This window comes from Metopolophium dirhodum, chromosome 9 (genome assembly GCF_019925205.1).
Source record: "Metopolophium dirhodum isolate CAU chromosome 9, ASM1992520v1, whole genome shotgun sequence".
Classification (NCBI taxonomy): domain Eukaryota; kingdom Metazoa; phylum Arthropoda; class Insecta; order Hemiptera; family Aphididae; genus Metopolophium; species Metopolophium dirhodum.
Genome location: NC_083568.1, coordinates 18,504,031 through 18,527,136, shown reverse-complemented (window position 1 = coordinate 18,527,136; position 23,106 = coordinate 18,504,031). Strand labels below are relative to the sequence as shown.

At 32.4% G+C, this 23,106-nt stretch overlaps 1 protein-coding gene across 1 annotated transcript in view; it reads left to right on the top strand.

The window, feature by feature from the left end:
- The first annotated feature begins 3,778 nt into the window (after positions 1–3,778).
- The window catches only part of LOC132952937 (uncharacterized), an 83,067-nt gene continuing 63,739 nt past the window's right edge, over positions 3,779–23,106 (top strand). The window contains exon 1 of the mRNA XM_061025465.1: positions 3,779–3,934. The gene's annotated coding sequence lies outside the window, so the exon portion shown is untranslated. The remainder of the gene's footprint in view (positions 3,935–23,106) is intronic.

The following is a 23,106-nucleotide window of genomic DNA, read 5'->3' as shown; positions in this document are numbered from 1 at the left end:
GCTTACGAAAACTCCCGATGATAGTATACAGCCTGCACTAAGCGAATTCTGATATTATTTATATATATATCTGTTCAATATATCTAATCGTTTTCATCATGATTAAAGTCAAACGTTCGGATTTTTAGCAAAATTAACAACGCAATTATTTAATGTTGTATGTATATAGAGTATACGTCATTATATTATTTCGTTAGCTATATGATTTGATTTATTATGATGATTTTTTTTACACATGCTAGCAGTGCCATTAAATAATTAATTTAAGCGAGTTATTAACAAAACGCATCGTATATTCAATATTGTATTATTCAACTATTTTTACATTGAGTTTAAAACATTTTGAGTAAATATGAAAATATAGAATAACAGATCAGTACATACTACACATTAAATAAATATTTAAAAATTATTATAATTTGTAAAAATTGAAGAGTTATTATTGGTTCATCATATAGTTGGAAAAAAGTAAAAACATTAATGTATATAAACATTGAAAGTTGGATTATATAGGTACCGTTATAAACGACCATTCAATTCGAAGTCATTTTAGACGTATATTTTTCGGTGTCGTGGGAAATGAATGTATTCGAAAACCAGCATTACAGCGTAGCACGTACTTAAGGTTCGGAATGTTCGAAGTATATATAAGGAAGACCAAGAAAAAACAAATTGAAACGAATTTAGTTGGATAACGGGAGCAGACGACATTGTTCTCTTGGGTGTTTGAAATTTAAGTGAAAATAACATACCATTCTGTTCTCTGAAAATCAATGGTCGGTTTAAACTCGTAGATTGAAATGTAAAAATCAGTAATCCTGTTTTCGAAAATGAAAAAAAAACTCAAAGAAGGTAATAATATAATAATATATGTAATCAGGTATTATTACTATAAAATAAAAACATAAGTAGCAATGATTTAAAAAACGACATTTCTGTATTTCACAAATTAAAAATGATCTGAGAAATTGATAATTTCACTCACATATTCAATTTTACAGTAATCGATTGACTGCCTATTTAAATATACTTAAATACTATTTTATATTAATGAAATGGCATAGAAAGATACAGTAATTTATTTTGAAGTAGAGAGATGACTAATATGGCTTATGAGATATTTAAAACATTAATATAACTTTATGAAAATATTTTTCTTTGAACAAAAATTTCTATTTATACGAACTAAATAGTAAAGTAGAGAAAGATGACCAATGTATGCCTTATGAGATTTCAAAAATTAATAACTAATAAGACTTTATGAAATTATTGTTCTTTGAACATAAATTTCTATTCATACTAAAATATAAAAGTGAGGACAATTTGTCAGGTATTCTTTTTACTAATTTTTCTAGAAGTAGATAAAATATTAAGCTTATAATATAAGCTTTATAATATTATTATGTGATAAATTCCAAATTCCAATTATTATTATATGAGATTTCATTTTTTAATAATATACTCGTACTTTATTGTAAATACAAAAGTATTAACTTGATTGGTGAAAATTAAATAATATTCATAAATTAGAAAACTACAGTATATAACCATCACGTACAAAAACGTATATTATACTTGAATCGTGTAAAAAAAATCAACAAATATGAATTGTGACTTATAAATCTTAAATCTTTTACTATATCTTTGCGAATAGTAATTATATTTATTAACTATATTGACATGATTCATATTATAACACATAGATACAGTGATGGCTATCATATTAATATGAAATTGTATACTATTTAATCAGCGATCAAACTCGAAGTGGTGGTGAAGCGGGGTAGTTATAGTTTGTATATCTAATGCTAGCAGGTAATCATAAATTTGGGTACTTTCATATAATATCGTATGCGCTACGTTGGAATTAAATGAGTGATTAGGGGGTAGACGACGTGTTGCAAATCACCGGTTTGGACGGCACACGATGGTGTCATTAGAAAGGTAATGCCCAGTGGCTAAAGACGTTTGTTAAAGACCGCGTCTGTTGGAAGCCGTAACAGGTGTGGATTTCCCATCACAGTAGTCGTAATGTAATTATTTTCTCGTTTATGATTTACTATAGTCTTTGTACCGTTTTTATTTCTTCAAATATAATTTCATATTTTGCTATCAAATTCAATTAGGAAAAAAAACGCAGCTACACAGTATATCACTCATCGTAGAACACGCGTTCGATATACACTTTGCTGGTAAACAAATATAGACACGTGCAGGGTTTTTTATGAATCGGATTAACTGGCTGCTGTACCTCCCATACGATGTGTACGACAAAATATCTCACAGGTAGATCGATGGGTATATGTAGGATGTTAGTAGATCGACAGGCAACTCATGGTATCTCAGCCATCAGCTGTGTGACGTATGTTGAACGATGCAAAACTTTATAAACCGTTTGGATGTGTGTAAATGTGCATTCGCGATGTACTTTCTGAATGTGTAGGCTCCCGATTCTGACCATGTTGGAGTCTCACGGATAGCAATAGTCACATGTACTTCCATGTTTCAATGTGTGTGTTTCGTATTTTAGTAACTATACTATTACTATTTTAGTAACACCGGTATATTTTTTCGTGACTATATAATAGTTGTTATTAATCATAGTACTTAAGTACTCATCGGCAAATACATTCACTATTTTAGAGTTTACAACTTTAGAGCGCTCCGAAGATGTGGAGTAATAAGGTATTAACCATATTGATGTGAGCTTCTATAATTTAAGATAATATTATTTAATGTGTTGTCTACGTTTTCAGGGTTCACCTCTCGAGTCTCAATTATTATTTTAATATAGTACGAATCCAAAACTTAAATATATTTTTAAAGTAACACGCTATATTGGTATAGGGATAGGTACCTTATATCATAAGACATGTAATATTTGCGAAAAATAAATTTGTAAGTCTAAAAAAATATCGTTTTAATAACATACTCTAGTACAATAAATTCTTTAAAGTATGTTGGTTGAACAATTTTAGACTCTGTTAAACATTTGATCTGCCAAAAATTGGCCCTAATTCATGATACAAATTATAATATAGTGTAAATATATAATATTATATATTATCTAATAGCTGCATGTTATCGTATTAAGTTATCGTTTACAATTGTAAGACTTCATTTAAGAATGATTAAGTTAAGTTTTTTTGTAAATAAAAGATTACTTGAAATATATTTTAAACTGAATGCTTACATACTCATTAGTTATTATTAAATGTGTTGATTGTTGACATTCAATAAAAAGTGTTGTTGTAATTATGTGTAACATATTCTAATCAATTATTATTATTATGACTTAATCATAGTTTATCGGTTAAAATGGGTCATAGGTAAAATTTTTGTACGTAGAGGTAAAAATAAACGAAAAAAATATGGTTTAAAATGTATTTTGTTTTACATTTTTGAAAATATAACCATTTGAATAAAAAAGTTAAAATTAATAATCGAATTTAAGATAACTTTGCATATTATGAAGTAAAAGTGTACAACGCGTTATAATATTAATTGTGTTTAATTGTATGTTTTACTTAAAAAATATATTCAACAAAATAAATTCTTTGTTAATATCTATATATTTTTAACGTATCGAAAAAAATAATAATTTTTTTTTATGGAAGATAATTGGTAAATTTAATAATTTAACCAAGTGAAAATAATTGATAATAATTATTTATTTCGATATTGTGCAACATAATATAACGAGTTATTATGTAAACATCGATCGATTGTTGGTTGCTATTGTTGCCACTATCGATACAAGCGCGTGCGGTGTTTTTTAGAGTTCTGACCGACAACGGCTTCGGCGACAAGCCGACAACACATGGCCAGTAGACAGTAGTATTCGTTTTGACGCGGTCGTATATACATTCGTGCACTCCGTCCTTTAGAAATACTCGTACTTCTTCGTACCCGGAGTCTCCAGAAAAATTAAAAGGTAAATAAATGAATAATTTTTCCATTAGAAAAACTTTTCTTAAATAATATTTAAAATAATTTAAAATAAAATAATATGATTTTCATACTATAAAAAAATATTTTTTTATACTAGGTACCTACACGCATTTTAAAAAACTCATAAATTTTACTTTAAAAGTTAAATACCTACATTAGTACTTGATCGCAGATAGATATAAATATTACGTTTCATATAGCTCATAGTCTATGCCGATCAGTATTCGAAAAAAATACAAGAGTATTGCAATTGTTTGGTTTAAATTTTCAATCTATTGAATATCACATTTTCTTTTAGATTCTGAGCGGTGTAGGTCGGTTTTATAATGATGCGTGTTTTTTGTTTTTTTTTTTTTGTGTGTATCATTTGAAACAATAGAAATGTGTTAATCTTCAAATTTGGGAATAGTTTCTGGTAATAAATTAAACTTGATTGGTACATTTGAAAAATGTTCGGTATTATTATGAAAAACGCAAATATTTGCATGTAACACATTTTTGACAAAATAATTTTTTTTTGTTATAATTCAAAACGGATACTTCATGACGGATACTTAAAGCTTTTTAAGTAAGAAATCTTAAAAACTTAATTCAAAATTATAAAGTTGTTCTGATAGCAATTAAAAGATATAGAAATTAAGTCATAACTCAAAGTTATAATTTTTTTTATAAGCATTTTAAAGTTCAAATTCTGACATAATTTATGAAAATCATGAAAATGTTTAAGTTACTTTGCAGTTAATAGTTTGTACTTCGTATAATTTAGTTTTAATATTTAAGGCTTGAAAATTTTATATAATATACTTCAAAGTTTTTCTTATTTTAATTTAAACTAAGAGTAAAATCATGTCTTTTTTTATAAACGTTCAATCGTTTAAAGTTTAAAGTGGACAGTGGATCCTCCTCAGACGAACTTGTTATTTTGTTATAAATCAAAAAGTATTAATTGTAAAATTGAAACATTCCGCTAGGTACAAATTAAATTATCATTTTGTACACACAACAGTTTTTCAAACTATTTTGTTTTTAGTTGATTCCTAAAAATTGCCAAGAAATTGTATGCTTGGTTAAAATACTTGAAAATGAAAAACAGGACATTTAATAAATTGTGCTAATAAAAATTTAAAAATATATAATACAGTATGTAGGTATAGAAAATCCATAGGTACAATTTTTTTAAAAGGGTTTGAAGTTCAAATTATGTCAAAATTCCTCAACATAACAGTAATTTGCAAACTATATTGTAGCCAAAAATCATAAAATATTCAATTTTAATAGCTACAATGTGACCATATACAAGGTTATTTATAAATAAGTAAATTTTACATCATTGTAAGGTAGTTTTCTTATAATGTACGCATGCTATAGACATGTTTATTATATTGAAATAAAGTATTCATATGTAACATTTTATGTCGTAATATTTTTGATATTTCTAAAAGATATTAATAACAACATTAAAAATATTGAAAACAAATTCAACCTACATAAATATTAACATTGTTTAATAAACTACAATATTATACTTAGATTTGTAATATACTTCGCAGTTTTTTTATGCAACCTTACTGTTCATGGTTTTTATTTGAAAATGTGAATATTTTGAACACTGTGATGTAAGATACTTTATCGCAAATCTGCAGTTGAATAACCAATAAACCATTATTAAATAATATTAAAGAAAACAAATATTTTAATATTTATAAAAACACCGAGATTTACTCTTGTGAAAAAAACAAAAAAAACTTATCGTAGTTTATTTAATGCATGTGCCTTATTTATTTATGTAAAACCATTTGGAACGCGAAAGAAAATATTTAGGTTTGCGGTAACTAGAAAATACGAACAGTTTAAACAATTTTCGTCTTTTTTTTTACTCGAGTAAACTTTAGTGTTTTGAAAGACAATAAAAATATATTCTCTACCTGCTTGGTGCAGCAGTGCAAAATATTTGGTTTCCTTTGTCAAACTCCGTGCAGGCCGTCGAGCACTACGATACACGTCGTATAGTTTTTTTTTCGGTAAAAAATCCTAAATAATACAAGTTTAACGACCCTCATTACGGACGCGGAACCACTACGCGTGTTACATATTATTATGTGCACAGTAATTACTATTGCGTTCGATTTCATATCCGTTGAATAAACATTCGTGAACACGTACCTATACGGTTTCGGCCGTCCCTTCCTTATTATTTTAATAATAGGTATAGGTATACAGTCACCGGTTTCATAAATACCGGGTCTATTCGAAATCATCAGTCTTCGTACGTGTCAATTGTCACTTCGGGATTTGGACGCAGTACTCGGTCTGCATACGTAATTATCCACGGAAAATCAATGTTTCAATATCATTTCCCGCTGCAGTAGTGATAGGTAGGTACACCGTAGTTGTTATTATACCGTGGTAGCCGAAGTGATGGCGATGGCGTGGGCGTCTCCCATAGCCATCGTATTGTGTACCTACCTATATTGTAATATACTAACAAAGTACAAACGGGTATTATATTCCGTGCGATACGCTCTTCCAGCTCCATAGCTCTTTCTGTTGTCTTATGCACTGCATTCGATAACTACAATGACACAATGCGCGAGGACAATAAATAATCTGATGAATAATAATATAGTCGCAAGACGGACGTTGTCTGTATACAATGATTTTAGTCGGCACAATTCTCTCGACGATAAGTCTAGACGGGTGTACTTAGTCGTCAGATTTTGCTTTGACGAAATCTAGTTAGAAGCTTTTATGTATAATATAATACTATTTAATATCCCGAGTGAATATAAAATATATAACTACGGTAGAAATCGCGGTTTATAATTACATTATAAGCTGGAGAAGTAAAATTTTCTCAAATCATTTGATTATCCGAACTACTATATCACACATTCAATAAATATTTCGCGTGAAAAACAAAGATTATTTAATAAATAATAATTGAAAAACTGTTAATGTATTATGCACTCACTATGAAGTTTCTTACGTCGTTAATAAATTTGGATTCAACATCAGACTACACACGTCATAATATTATGCAATGTTGGTATTTATCAAACATTTCGGATACGCCGGTATGATGGGTCATTATCAGTTTTAGTCGCGTCAACCGATATTGTCAAATGAACAGCATATACATTTTTTTTATACACAATTCAGTTAAACGACTACTCTTATGGACAGTTACACGCGGATCTTTACCGCGAGACTGTAAAACTACGTCATTCGTTCTGACCTATGTGTACGTGTACGCCGGTGTCGTCACGTTCCATGCATGCCGTGCGTAGGTTCATAATATTATATACTTAGAGGTTTGCTCCCTACCGTTTTGAACCGAAACGCATGTACCCTACGTGTATACAACATGGTTCGGGGGAAATGTGATTTGAGGATGGGAAAATTATCTGGTCAACGGTAGCCAAAAATAATATAGCAATACGATTTCACGTGCGTGCTGGTGCGAAAACAAACACCCCGAATCTCCGATGCCCCGAGCACGGCGACCGCTGCCGATTGGAAATCCTGCGAATAACAGGTGTGCTCACGCTATTGTGCAACGTGTCGAACGTGTACTGTATATAAGTTATCGTGTGCGTGGGTTAGGCGCACTGCAAAGTGTATAATAATAATAATAATAATAATATACCTACCTATTCCCCAGTAATGATGTCTAAGCAGGCGCGGACTGGTAAAATAGGGCACGGGATGCTACACAATTTAAAGGGCAAATAACAAACATTGTTGGGGCGAATTTAAAACATGTAGATTATTTATAAAATGTTTATATATTTTATTTTGTCTTAAAAAAATATTGAATTTACGTTAAAAACGTAAATAAGTACCAAGTTACAACAAACTTTCAATCAAATTTGTACAATATTATAGAGTACTAATAATCGCAGGTTGGTTACGATTTGCTGTTCATTAAATGTCTAGAGTCTTTAAATATATAATAAATAATATTAGGCAAATATATTTTAGGGCAAGGGATGCTGTAGCATCCCAGCATCCTAGCCAGTCCGCGCCTGTGTCTAAGCAACACCAGCACGGTGTGACAACACGGGGTGGGTTTTAATGTGTTTTTGTACACGCCGATACATAATAGCCCGAGCCGCCGCGGTCGTGTACTATAATATAATATGTAATGTCGTTATATATAGTTCGCGCGTCCCCGCGGTGGACCTTCGGGACACGATGACCAATGACCATATAATGTGGTGCACACCACCGGCTGCCATCAACACACTATCTATACAACAGCCCTGCACCTCATCCATTTACCGTCACTCTACGGTCGTCGTGCTATACATATATACATAATATATCATTCGCTCACTCATCTACACCGCGACACGCCAAGATAAATCTCTAAACGCGTATACGAAATATGTTTTAAAAAAATTTACATTACTGACCCGCGTGCGTGTATATTATATACCCATTGGTTGTATGATATGATATTTTCTACAATCAAATAAAAGCGAATATCAAATTTATAATGCGCGTCGATTTAAAAATTGTCCTTAAATCTCGTTTTTCACGAATTTTATTGCCGGATTATGGTCTCGACATGACAAATTTCCGAGTGACAAACTTTTTTCTCGGTCCCTGATGGAAATTGGTTATACCGTGAGTTGTGAATGTATCTGCGTAGATATCTCGGCGGTATGTCCTGCAATACGTTTGCACTTCGCAGAATAATAAAATTATGATTATCTTCAATACCGGTAGGTATAATCCTATAGTTTAATAATAATATGCTAATTTAAATTCAGTTTGTCTGTATGGATTGGTTTTAAACCGAAGGCATTAAACTTTGGTAAAAAATTAATCGAAGGCAGATAATAATATAATATATAGAAAATCGCGTTGTAATATTTATGGTTGGACTGCAGCAGTATAGGTTTAAGCCGTTGTAGCAATTTAATTATCTTAACGTTTTAACCATAATAATAAAGAATCGATACGGTTGTGACCAAAATGTACATTTGCTTCATTTTCACGGTTATACCTGTAAGTGAAAGACGTACAAGGTAACTGAAAAAAAAAGCCCTCGGCAGTTAAAATAAATAATTGTATACCTTGAAAAGTTTAAACCGTTGATTTCGTTCTAATTTCGTGACGATCCGGTCGTCCTTACAATGAAAACCAAAGGTCAATATTATTTTTGTCAGATATATATTTTTTAAATCAAGTTCGCAATTCGTTTTACATAACGACTGCGTATATGATATCGACGCCATCGACGGATAGTTAAATAGGTATCTACTTAATTAAATCTCCCGCATATCTTGATAATATACGTATACTTTACGTATAGGTACGTCGTTCGTAATGACTGCAGATAAATATTAATTAACCATGAAATAAATTCAACACCTGCACGTGTTTAGCAAACAAACTTTTTATTTTATTAAGTATCATAATTTAAACAATATTTTTCGAGTAAAACTTTTCCGAACGGTTTTCGTATTACAGCTCGAGGAAATTAATATAGCTATTGCTTATCGGTGTAATTTGTTTAACAGACTATAAATCACGGACGGTTTATTTTTAAGAGACCGTCGTTCTCGACTGCTCGAGTTATTTCGTATAAGTTAACCTACCCATAGTTATCGGGAATATGAATATTATATAGAGACGATAAATCGAAAGTAAGAAAGTTCCGATGACTTTAATTACTATAATTTGTCATCAAACCGATTGTGTGTTGTTATAGTTTCGTTAGGTCTGACGTATGATAAGCAACAAGCTGAAATCGGACATCAAAATTAACATCAAAATGTTAAGCGTAAATATATTTTCGTACGTAATATAAAACTAGTAAGATTTTTTACTGTACATGAGTAGCTTAGGTACTTAAGTTTTGCTCCAAGGCGATATATTGTTGTAGGTTATAGTTTTATGTTGGTTTTATCAGACTGCTATAATTTATATAAAATAAATACTATATTTATTATTTATGTAAACCTTCACTTATAATGATTTTTGTCTAAAAATGTTAAATTTACTGTGGGAAATAAGATAGATGCAATTACCGATGTCTAATATGACATCAAATTATATATCATAGTCTCCCATCCAAGATAATTTCAGTGTTTCAAACTATAAGAAATATTTAATACGGGTATTGGGTAATACATTATATCACAATGGATTTAAAATGTATAATGTTTAAAGTTTTAAACACAAAATATATCAGAGAAATTTTTTTTGGTGAAAATCGTATTAATTACTTAATAAGATTTTTCCATTGGTTTTCTTCTTTTTTTTTTATGCATATTGCAATCGCTTGCGGTTTCCGTATATAAATCTATTTTTATTGCTTTGCTGTCTGAGAATCGGTTTAAATGATTATAAGTATAGGTAAATATACGAATACGATATCCATTGCCTGTCATGCGTTTATATAAGCAATAGACGTGTGATACGGAGTTGAAGGAAGCGGGATGAGACGAGATTTTTCTTCAGTACCTTATACATAAGATTAGAAAAAATAGTTTTTGTACACGATGCAAGTTTAAAATATAAAACCCACTACGCGTATGATACTGTATACATGACTATTGCACGTGCGTTGTAAACTCAAAAAGGGTTGGTGGTTACTATTAGAACGAGACCGACCTCGAAATATGTCCATAATATTGTACAATATATTATGCAAGTCGTACACAGGAAGCCCTCGTCATCTATCCTCATTCCTCGCGGTCGTAGGGGACGTGTAGCCGATGGCGCGTAAAATATATTACATATAGGTAGGACTATACCTAAGGGTAGGATAAACGCGTACTTCAAGTCGGCACCCAAACTTTGTCCGATCGGTTCCATTTTGGTGTCATTTTTTTTTTTTGTCATTATATAAACATATTAAACGTGTTATGACGTAAGTATCTGTATAATTTGAATACGTATTGCGATGGTGGCCGTCAAGTCAGTGCTGCAAGCGGATGGGTTTCAATAATCGAACACCACACGCGAACGCGTGGGTGGAAATAGGGTTTAAAAACTTTGGGGAACAAACACGCGCACTTTGATATATTATTATATATATATATATATATATATATATAAATATAAATCTATATATTATAATCTGCACGCGGTGGGCCTGCGCCGACCACCGTGTTTTCTCGTTTTCCCGTGTCAACCCTATACATAGGAAAACGGAAAAACGCGTCGGCCCATTCCCCACCATATGTTCTACACGTATAGAGTCACTACCACCCCCGGACCCCATTTTACATCGCACCATTGGACTGGAAACGTGACGCGCACCCGCTGCGGCAAAATCAAGTAGGACCACGCGACGTGCTCGCGAATAGCTTATGGGACTTTCGTTATCGGGGCTTAGGAATCGCGTCGGGTGGTAATAACTATACGCGCGTATGTATCTTGTGCAGGGTGCTAGGGCGTGCTGCAGGGGGGGGGGGGGTCTAATTGGAGCTTTCGTTAAATCAGACGCATATATAGTGCGATGCGGAATCGGTGCGGTGTTTAGTATAATATCGACTCGGTGCAGCGGTTTGTACCCCTAAAGGTACATTATAATATTCTCATCGACCTTACCATATCCACATGCACCCCCTCCGTCTCCAACACCTAATGTATATATTATATGTGCGTTGCCCCGGGACTTGCTGCAACGGTACCCGTTTATCACTTTGGGCCGCCGCGATGACTGTGCACGCGTGAAAGAAAGAAGACGGTAAATACATATTATATTGTGAGCGTGTACAGGATGGACTACCGTGTTTCGACGTTTCCTGTGATAGGACTGACGCAAGAATTCACGAGGTTCACCCTGTATGTGCGTATATACTGCAGGTCAGGTGTATACGGGGAGGGAAACGACTTACTGCGGGCGCGATGATAATATTACGACGGTTAACCGGAAAAGACGAAACGAGTTAAATTACATTTTTTTCCTTAACAACGTGTCTGCGGTGTGTAGATATTATTAAATACGACTATGTGGTGTATAAATATAACTTATTATTTCCACGCGTTTTGACGGGAAAAACTCGGTTTTATTTTCGCCTACCCCACTAGCGCGTATTGTGATAAGTAATTTTTTATAGACAAGAAAATTGTAATAAATAATACATTTTCTACATACTTATTAGTTATATCTTATATACTTAGGAAGTTGTTGCGTTTAAAAACAATTTTAAACAATATAAGTGAAACGAGGATTTGAATACATGATAATAATTTTTATTTTAATAGTTTAGCTCATTATAGGAGTATAAGTGCCTACCTTTTTTTTTATTTTACGTGGTATCGTGGGCCGGAGAGGAATTGCTGTTGGCTGGAAGAAGAACTGCTGTTACCTATACCTAATAATAAATGTTTTTGCTTTGATTGATTAAACAACTATATGTATTGTCGTTTGACACCATGCATACAACTTTGTGTCGGTATTGCGCAGGCACAAGCTGTTGACTATTTTTTATAACGATTTATTTGCCTGTGCAAATAAAATATTATCTTGTGTCATGAACCCGAACACAAATCTTCTAAAAATGTTAATTTTAGTTAGGATACGAGTAACATCGATTGTTGCCATAACGCGAAATCGTAGTCTCTAGAATTCGTATCGGATGAAAAAATCTGCATATTTTGTATGATATATCTGCGAGAGTTTGGATCAAGTCTAATCAGCTGAAGGACATATATTTTGTAAAAATGACGAATTTCTTATTTCGATGACCTCGAAATCCGTTAACACGTAGCACACTGCAGTAAACTACTTTAAGCCGTCAAGCCTCTGGCCACTGTGTGTTTAATTTCATAATATAACGCAAACACCACAAGTCCGAAGAATTATTACTCTTTTCGCCGCAATCGCACCTGATTATAAAATATTTAATTTTCGCTGGAATCCATGATACATAATATTATGATGTAATTTATAATTTGACGTTTGTTTGTGCTTTTGTCTTAATATGTATCGACTTTTGTATTAGTTTCCTATTTAGTTGCATGCTGGTGAGGGGGGTGGGGGGGATCAGACATCGCACGCCGATACGTATTGACTAAAAATAATAATTATTGTTTAACCGAAATCCGATTGGGAGCTGGGTTAATTCACATAATCTCACACATTGGGCGAGGGCTAATGTCAATCCCTAATACCCATCCTGCATAGTTTTAGTTTACCTGTAATACGAATATTATACAATCTATATTGTATAATATTATGACGTACGAGGTATTGCAGCTGGAATCTATTCTGTATGTTTTAAATCTATACTAGACTATTTCGCGAATGCTGTGCGCTTAATATATTACTATGTTACATTATATTGTATTATATATTATATTATTGTGCGTGTCACATTATAATAATATATTTTGACATCGGGCATTCGGAATTTGGCGATACGACGGGATAATGTTCCGCGTATTATTAAGGTCGAGTCGCGTGTAACTAATTGCGGTCCTGCACCTAGGGGATTTATGACGACATCGTCCCATCCACCCTGCACTATTTACTAGGTGGGTATATTATTGTTGCAGCCACCATCACATATACAAATACAAGTATACAATATACCCACCGGACCCACCACCACCACCATCACTATCGACTGTAGACTGAATATTATATTATATAGGTATCTACGTGTATATAATGTCGACGTGGTTATCGCTGTGATGGAAATGTGGTGGGGTGTAAGTACGTAAACCAACGCGTATATATATTATGTATATAGTACGATGTGACTGCACTGTTTGTGTGTGATTAGTTGCATGTTCCGTCATTTACAATAGTCGTGCGATTGTTCGGAATTTCGGCCCTCGTAAAAGAGGATACCTTCCACTTTTGAACATACTATACATATAGTGAGGCCCGTCAAACGTGTAGAAATATTTAGGTTGCTTGAGTGTGCTAGTAACCATCAAAAGTTTTTTTTTTTTATCTAGAAACGACGAAACCACGCGCGGACAAATTTAATCGAAAAAGTTAAAAGTATATTCTTATCGAAAGTTAAAAAAACAAAAAATATTTTTGTATGATATCGCATATATAATACTATATCACCTTAACAATATAGAAGATCGTTGAATTTTTATCGAAGTCAAACTCTCAGTGGTGATGGCAGGCGGTCGTGTACATCGTTTTGATTTTACATAACTTGCACTTATATAGTTACACATATTGTCATACACCACCGGCGGTGCTCGGTCTCGTTTTTGACTATATTATATATACGTTTTGTTATTGTATTTTATAACATTATAATTTATTGTGATGTGAAATTTCGTATCGGTCTCCATATACGTGACCCGATTCCATCGAGGGGTATCCCACAGTTTTTCGACTTTGTTCGTGAACTAAAATATATAAAACTATAATAATACGCGTAAACAAAAGCAGACTTATTACGCGGTGCACTATAACTTCGCGCAAAACTATTCGGCTTTGATCCAAGTTACGCTAGTACGTCCGATAGTACTACGGTTTCTTTCATCGGAAAATTTTAACGATCTTCCATAATATTGTATTATTATACAATATGCGTGTAACGATTGTACATCCATTTATGTGCGTATAAGCTGATACGTCAATGGATACGGGAAACCAGCCATATATTATACACCGATAATGACTATAAAATACTTTCGAAACTTCGTTTTACGTCGCTCCTATAAATCAATCGATAAAAAATACTTCTGATGGGAAATAATAGGTAGGTAGGTAATTATTAACTTATTCAATAGATATTTATATAGCAAACCAGATTTTTATCGATTTATAAATTATTCGGTTTTTATAAACTAAAAACCCCTAAATAGGTACCCAGTCGTTTCTGTACTATACCACCTCCTCTACTCGAGTTTTTTCGTTTGAATTAATATTATTACCTTATATTTTTTTTATTTTCTCGTAATTTTTTGGCATGTCATGATGCAGATTGTTTTTGTTGTAACATTTTCAATTTTAAACTCTAATTATATTTGTGAAATACATCATTATACGAGTCGCGAGTGACAGTAACTAATTTAAATTTATACTCATCTATAATATATAGTCGTGATTATATGTATAGACATATAGTTAATCGTTATATTGTAATTTGTAGGTATTTACAAAATTATTTTTACCATAGAATATACGCATTATATTTATTTTTTTAAATATAATACGAACTGACTGCAGTTTGTCTATTCGGTTCCAAAAAAAAAAACCCGTAGGTACGCGTACCTATATTATTATAATTTCTGAGTGACTTTTGTTTCGGTGTCAGCGTTTATGCCTCCTGGTCACCGCATTGGCATTCAAAACACAATCGTGATTTATCGAACTGGCTGGTAAGAAAAAAAAACAGACTACGGAGAGCGAGAGAGACGATGATACGAGTGTGTGTGTGTGGGGGGGGGGGGGGGGGCAGAGGTGATGGGATGGAGCGAGGAACTACGTATTTTACCCAATCCTTTCCGCGTGAAGATTTATCGTCATGTTAAATACTGTCCACGTCGTGCTGCACCGTCGCACGTTTTGCTCCTTCTCCGTTGATGGTACCTAATATAATGAAAAACAGATGTTTCCTGTATACGGTTATATGCCAGGCGACACATATTATTGTGCAGGATTTATGGGGGGTCCACGTGAACGAAATACGACCAACCGTGGATTATATTCTAATTATCATTATTGCGCCTTCACCGATTATAGACGACGAGACAAAAAAAAAACGTTTTCTGCAGATATTCTCATACGAAAAATCAGATTTGGCAATCCGTATAATCAGGTATTACAAAGTTCAACGGGCGGCGAGTGGTTCTGTTTGGTGAGACATAAGATTTTCAATTAATATCCTGCAGCTGACGGCTCAGTCTACGTATTATAATAATATGCCAGAAAAAAATAAAACTGACAAACGCGCGGCGATAGGTTGGTTTTTATACTTTTTTATTTATGGCCTGTAGTTATTACCATCCCAGAAACTGTCCACCTTGGCAGAACCTAATTAGTTATTCGTCTTTCGGTAAGCCGCACTCTTGCTGCAGAGTCTTACTTCTAAAATCGCGGTGAAACGTTTTCGAATTGTAAGACACTTTTTGTTTGATGTCCTACCGACCCAGCGCAGAGTTATGTATCAAAATCGAAACTGACAAGCGAATAGTTTCTACAGATTTAATTTAGCCAACTTTTTACAAGTAGTCGTTCAAAACTGGTATTCGCCACACAAAAATGTGTATGGAAAAAAAAAATAATAATAAAAGATTTTCCATACCCCCCGTCATAGTATGATGATTATTATTTGCAGTTAATTTCCCAAATTATTTCGGTTAATTATGTTATTCTCTTGGTCAAAAAGTGCAATTTTATTATGTAGCTTCATAATATATTTGAATTATTTCGATCATTAGCAGCTAATAACAATAAATAGTATTTAAAAAGTATAGTTCTACAGAGATAATATAACATACATAATGATTCTCGATACCTCAAATCTCTGCAAGAGTTGTCAAAAAAAAATCGGACTTGGGTATTTTTTTGAGTTATATTATATATCAAACACAACTTAAGCACTGCAAGCGGCAAGAAAAAATTTAAGTTATCGAGGTTCTCGAGGTTTATGAGATTCGAGTTATCGACTGTATATATTATAATTTATATACTATTTTATTATATTCCCAAATTATACAAATAATTATTGCAAATTTAAATATCATTATCTCTATAAATCTATGTGTAGTGGGTGTTCAACATGATATAATATAATATCTTGTAATAGTCTTTATAATTGTATAGTTTACCCACACGGTCATATTAATATATATTTTTATTATTCTGCACGCGGGATTAATACCTATACTAAAGATAAAGAATTCGATAAGTAACGATTATATTATTATTATAATCCACCCGCGATGTTCGTTGACATTATAACTCAATTTTATTTACGTAAGATGCGAAATATTTACACTCGTTTATCAATTCGCATAATATGCCTATATATTAATATAGTGGTGTATTGCCGTCAAATTATAATAATTAGAAAATTGCTCAGCTTAGCGAAAAACGAATATTATACTGAATCGTAATTCGTAATACGTATAATATTGTGTTTTAACAAATTAATAATAATAAATTGTTCTCGGAAGTCCTAAACGAGAGTCATAAATTAATAACACAAAGTATTGATTTTGAATCAAGCTTCGAATGTAATGAAATTTCGTACGTCAATTACAATATAGACAGTTTTTAAGCGACGGGCGAACGATTTGAAATCAGCTGTGGCTATTATAGACAAACTGTAAATAATAAGTTAAAAAAATAAATACTCTCCATTTGTATATAAAAGGGTTTTTAACTTTTAAAATTAGCGTTATTATCAATGACATTCATTCCAATACTGTTCGAGAAATATCAGTAATATCAGTAGTGTATATTATACAAACATTTCAAAATTCCTTAAACCAACCACGTAATTATAGCCGTGGGTTAAACTCTTTAATCCTTGGAAAATATTTTTGTAAACTATTTTTTGTCAGAAACCTGTCAATATGTAAGAGCATTATTATATACAAGTATGTAGACTGAATTAATGAATTATAAGGACTATAATGACTATATTTTACTCAATTATTGGTATATATAAACGGTTTTCTGGAATTTTGCATCAAACAAATTGTACATTATAAAACCATTTGAATTACTTATGAACTATCTATATATATTCGGTCTACCTATATATGTATATTGAATACGCTTTTTTTTAAACATCTTTTATCTTAAACAAACCCGTTGTTATTTAAATAATATTTTTAATCATATAAAATTAATGTATGTTTGTTAGTAAATATATTGACTTGTTTTTATATAGACGTCGAGATATAGATACATAATATATAATAAATAAGTATGCACGAGCACACTAACTCTCTTTCCGGCATTCTAAAGAAGAAAAATAAATGTATCAAAATATTTATAGACTCATAAACTTATTATTTTAATAATAATATTACCTACGCACTATACCAGCTACTACTGCAGACAGACATTGAAAGGTAAAAAAAAAACTTTATACATTTTAAACAAAACTATTTACATACGGGTCCTGGAAAACTCTGAACTTGGTTTTTATAACCGTCGTTATGTCTATCTGGTTTGTGTAATATTTTATGAAGCGACGAAACTTTTCGAAAGAAAAATAATGATGATAATTTACTCGAGTATATTAGTGGCTACAACTATTGTGTAAAATATAATAAATTATAATATCGACTATATCGCACTGGTCCCGAGACATCATCCGACAATAAAATTACAGTCTCGAACTCTCCACTGAATTTTATTATACTTAACGCAGTAGGTGAATTAGTATACGATGTTTGTTGTTTAAAGTTTTTGAACCGACCAATCGACGTTCGGTCGCCACCGCGGTGAAGACGGTTAAATGTTTCCTAGTTTTTTCGTCTGTGTTTCCATATTCGCGGCTTCCCATAAACAATTATAAACGACCACGTATTATTTTTAATTGGCTTGCACCGCGTACCCATACTAATATATGTAGATAAATCTGCCAGTTTTTTTTCGATAGTTTGAGTGCTCGGGATTCTTCTGCCGCCCAACACTATGTGTGAATTAACAATGTGTATATTATGCTGTATTATATATTTGTGTGTGTCGTGTGTTATATAAACTTGTAAGGACGACGTTCCCGTATATAATACGTATATTATAATTTATAATATTGTATAAAAATAAATTAGGGACCGAGTGGTCGAGCGGACTAAGGCGTCGGCTGCGACGCAGCCGACGTTGGTTCGATACCTCGGCCGCGGGCGGCATTTTTCTTCGGGCAAGTCACGGTGTCCGGAGAACAAGTGCCGCCATCCCCCACCCGGGGCATGGCAGAAACCTACGGGTGCCCCATTAGAAATTCTGCCAAACACAACTGCACACACGTGTAAAAACCCTACCGTTACAAACCCCACTACCTACAATCATAAAAAAACCCCACAATCAGCTAATGGCCATAGTCGCCGGACTTAGGGATCAATTAAAAAAAAATTAATTAATTAATAGTGTCTCGCTGTGTTTGTCCCCGAAAATTACTTTTCTCGAATAAATATTTTTGAAATGATTTTGAATGATTATTTAAGAAATTAAAATGTTTGTTACCCGAGAGTGGCAGGATATATACAGGTAGAATTTGGACAAAGTACAAGAGTCAGCTACTTCAGACTTACCTCATAATATTAAGCAGTGCACTTTATTTAATAAACGTTGAACTCATATGATTTCAAGCACCTGACCTACCTATTAGTTATAAATTATACTACATTTTATAGAAAAACTAGAGTTTTTTGAAATTTGATTTTTTTTCTTCTACGAATATATTTTTAGTTGAAATTATTCCAACTCTAATAAGAGCCATTCTTATGGTAATACTTTTTTTTTTATCCAACTAAACATTATTTGAATATTTTTTCAAACGCGCAATCGGATACACGACGGAACGATCGGAATAATTGGGTTGAAATATATATAGTGGAATAATCGTTGTTGACTTTTTAATTTCCTCGCTGCCCGTCCCGTTTAACGATAACGATAAACGAGGACCGAATTATGACTTTTTCCCAATTCAAGTCATCGTACGTGAGCACACAAACACTATACTTGTACAACAAACCCTACACAAGTATAATACATAATATTCGTTTAAAACGAAAATAGAATTCATTCGATCGTCATCGGAACTCGCGTACTAGTTGTAGTGTATAGGCATATATATTATTATATACGTACTATGTGTGTGTGCCGTGTGCGTGTGTGTGTTATTTTTTATATAAAAATATAACTAACATTATTATTTTTCGCAAAGTTATTTCTTCATTTTTTTACGATTGGTAATAATTTTTGCTTATACAGTTTTATTGGACCGTCTGTATATTATATATATATATATATATATACAATAAACACATAATATACACATAGGCGTACTACTATATTATATATTATATTGACCGATTATATTGTCGACGGTTCATTGTTTTAACGGCACAACAATTTGTATCGCAACACTTTTCTCGTAACTGCTTTTGAATGGGCCCTAACGCGAAACGCCAAACCCCACAGTTTTCCACATATAATTTCCAACCTAATAACAATATTACCGTAGAATTTACGATTTTACTGCACATTACTACGCCACACGAACGTATTTTATTTTATTATTTCATCCGTTTCGAGTCTTATACTTCCCCTCGCCAACACGAATTTTGATATATTACTCGCAAAGTTGCGTATGTACGTGCCCATATATGTATATAGTTTGGAAACTTTTCAATTACAACTACGCAGCTGATGTGTGTATAATATGACTATATGGGCACAATAATCGTTGTCTTTGATACAGCCACACGCGGCGTTTTATTGCGGCGTGCCGATGATTTACCTTTTACAATCGGAGCCGAGTCGGAAGGCGGTTGATGATATATCGTACTCCAATGTCTGGTTTATATTATGCATATATTATTATATATCATCGTAACTCCACCCCTCGCAGCGCAAGTCGTCTTACCGTCACTTTGTTCGAGCATTCGATATTATTGAATTAAAATATAATTAAAATATTATTATGCGTATTACATAATAATGTGGCACGAGTTGTCGTCAGCGTCACCTGTTGCACCGCACACTATTCATGCGTGCGTCATCCTTAAACTATAGATAGGTATTAAAGTTTTGCTTTTGATAACACACGTCAGGCACAACTTGAGGCGTGTAGTACGACAAATAATAGTTATAACAAAACAAATCAACAGGTCTGTGCATTTGATGAACCGTAAAAAATTTTAATATTTTACAGGGGGAAAATATTCAAATTTTTAGTAGAATTATAGAAAAAAAACATTAATAAATAATAATATGGGAAACAATAATCGGCTATTTCAAGATGAAGCTTATTATTATTATTATAAATTCTATTATTATTTATACAATTTCATTTTTTAAAGTATTGTTCTCTAAATTAAGAATAACTATCAACAGAATATTACGTAAGTAATGATTTTAATAGGTATTTTTATTCATCGCGATAAGTAATATTTGTGAAAGCCCTTTTGTAATAATTGTCAAATTATGATTGTGATTATGAATCAACTTTCACTACTTAAAAATAAGACTAATCGTCAAATTATCCAGTAAAAACCGTCAATGAATACCGAGAATTTACATAATATAGGCACTTGTAAAGTCGTAATAACACTTAAAACAAAAATGTTGATCGTATTTATATGATATTCTTCTTTAAAGTATCAAATAATAACCTACGAATGTTGCATACCTATTGTAATGTAAGCCATTGTGATTTCAAATGAAATCTTCAAAACTGTATAAAATTTATAGTTTAATATTATAAAATATAGATTTTAGTTTTTCATTCTTGACGTCAACTACGAATTCTATATCCGTACATATGTTACCTACCTTTCGGGAATATCGTGTCACTAGAGAAATAAAAATAAAAGATATTTTTGCCCTTTTGTTTTCGTTTAGACACCGTCGATCCCAATGTCGTTACTCGTTGTTTGCCCCTTCATAAATTCTATTGTGTTTTCGTTCTTTTGTTTGAGTTTTACTTTCAATTTTCGATTTTGCCTCAACCTCTCTCCGAAAACTGTACTTCCTTTTTCAATATAATCGTAAGTATGTACTATATGTATGTAAATACGACTTTATTGAAAATTAAAAATAATATATCATGAAAAATGTATGTTCATAAAATGATATCATCGATCAAGCTGAATGCGTTAAATGTCATTGTTACTCTATAATATGAATAAAAAAAAATATCTACTGATATAACTTCATTAATAATTCTAAATCAGACATTGTTATGTTAATATTGAGTCATTCAATATATAGGCTGCAGGTTTTGTTGACCTTCTCTCCCAGAGCAATGTGCAAATAATATAATATAGATTAGTTTGAAAACGGAGGTAAGTCATTGAGACTGGTATATAATATAATATAGTTATATATAATAATAATAAATTTAAAAGAAGGACCCACTCAAAAAACGTCAGTCGGACATTGACGGCGGTCGGTGACGGATGTATTGGAGAGAAATATATTCAAAATATTTAGTAGTGAAGTGTTTATTCGTGTCAATTTTCACGGTGATCGATGAATTTTAAGTCTCCAAAGTCAGAATCTTTCATTTTACGATCAACTTTTGAAATAATAATAATAAAAAAACATTTCCAACTCTCGCTCGAGAGAGACGCGATGAACCACGATGGGAAATAGCAATACGTGGTTATGTGAAAAATAAGGGGTTCCCATAGGGAAATCAAAAGTCTGCCTTAAAGAGGATATAAGAGAACCATATCTTTCGTCCAACGTTTCGTTAAGTTTTTTTTCCCATAAATATTTCCATATTACGAAAATCACGGAAATTTAATAACATATATTTTTTTACAAACATAGTATGAAAAACACGAGAAGTTTGGTATCAACCGCTGCTGCAGTCGTTGTAGCAGTCGAAGTATAGATGTTTTTGAATAGGCCGACGTTATATGCACAATATTATTCGTCAGTTGTCTATATAATATATGTCTAACATGTATACATGATTTATATCCCTCACGACGCCACTGCAGACGCAAAGTGGTCAAAAATCGAATAAAATAAAATAAACAAAATAAATTTGGTTTGCTCGTGATGAAAACTTTCAAAAAGATTCGATTTCGACGATCACACAAAACAACCGCGGACCGCAGAGGCCTGTCAGCGCACGTTGCTCGCGTGTGGCTGGACGAGTCATAGAGTGGGTGTAAGTCTCATCGGTGACTGAGAGGAACTACAGAGAGAACCGTCGTTATATGCATAAACATAATATTATTATGTACCACACTGTTGCAGTATAACGTGCGTCCATTATAATGCAGTCGGATCACGTGGGATGCAAATGACAGCAGCGCTGACGTTTTATATCTGATTTTTATTTATTTTTTTTGTTCAATATACATTTAGAACGCTCTTTATATTATATTATTATACATATTAAAAAGAAAAGAAAAGAAAAAACAGCCACCGTCCGAACCTCCGTCGACCGGTTTCCGCGCGGACCAAGTGACGTGCCTATATTATACTCTATGGTAGCCTATGTTTTATTATTATTATTATAT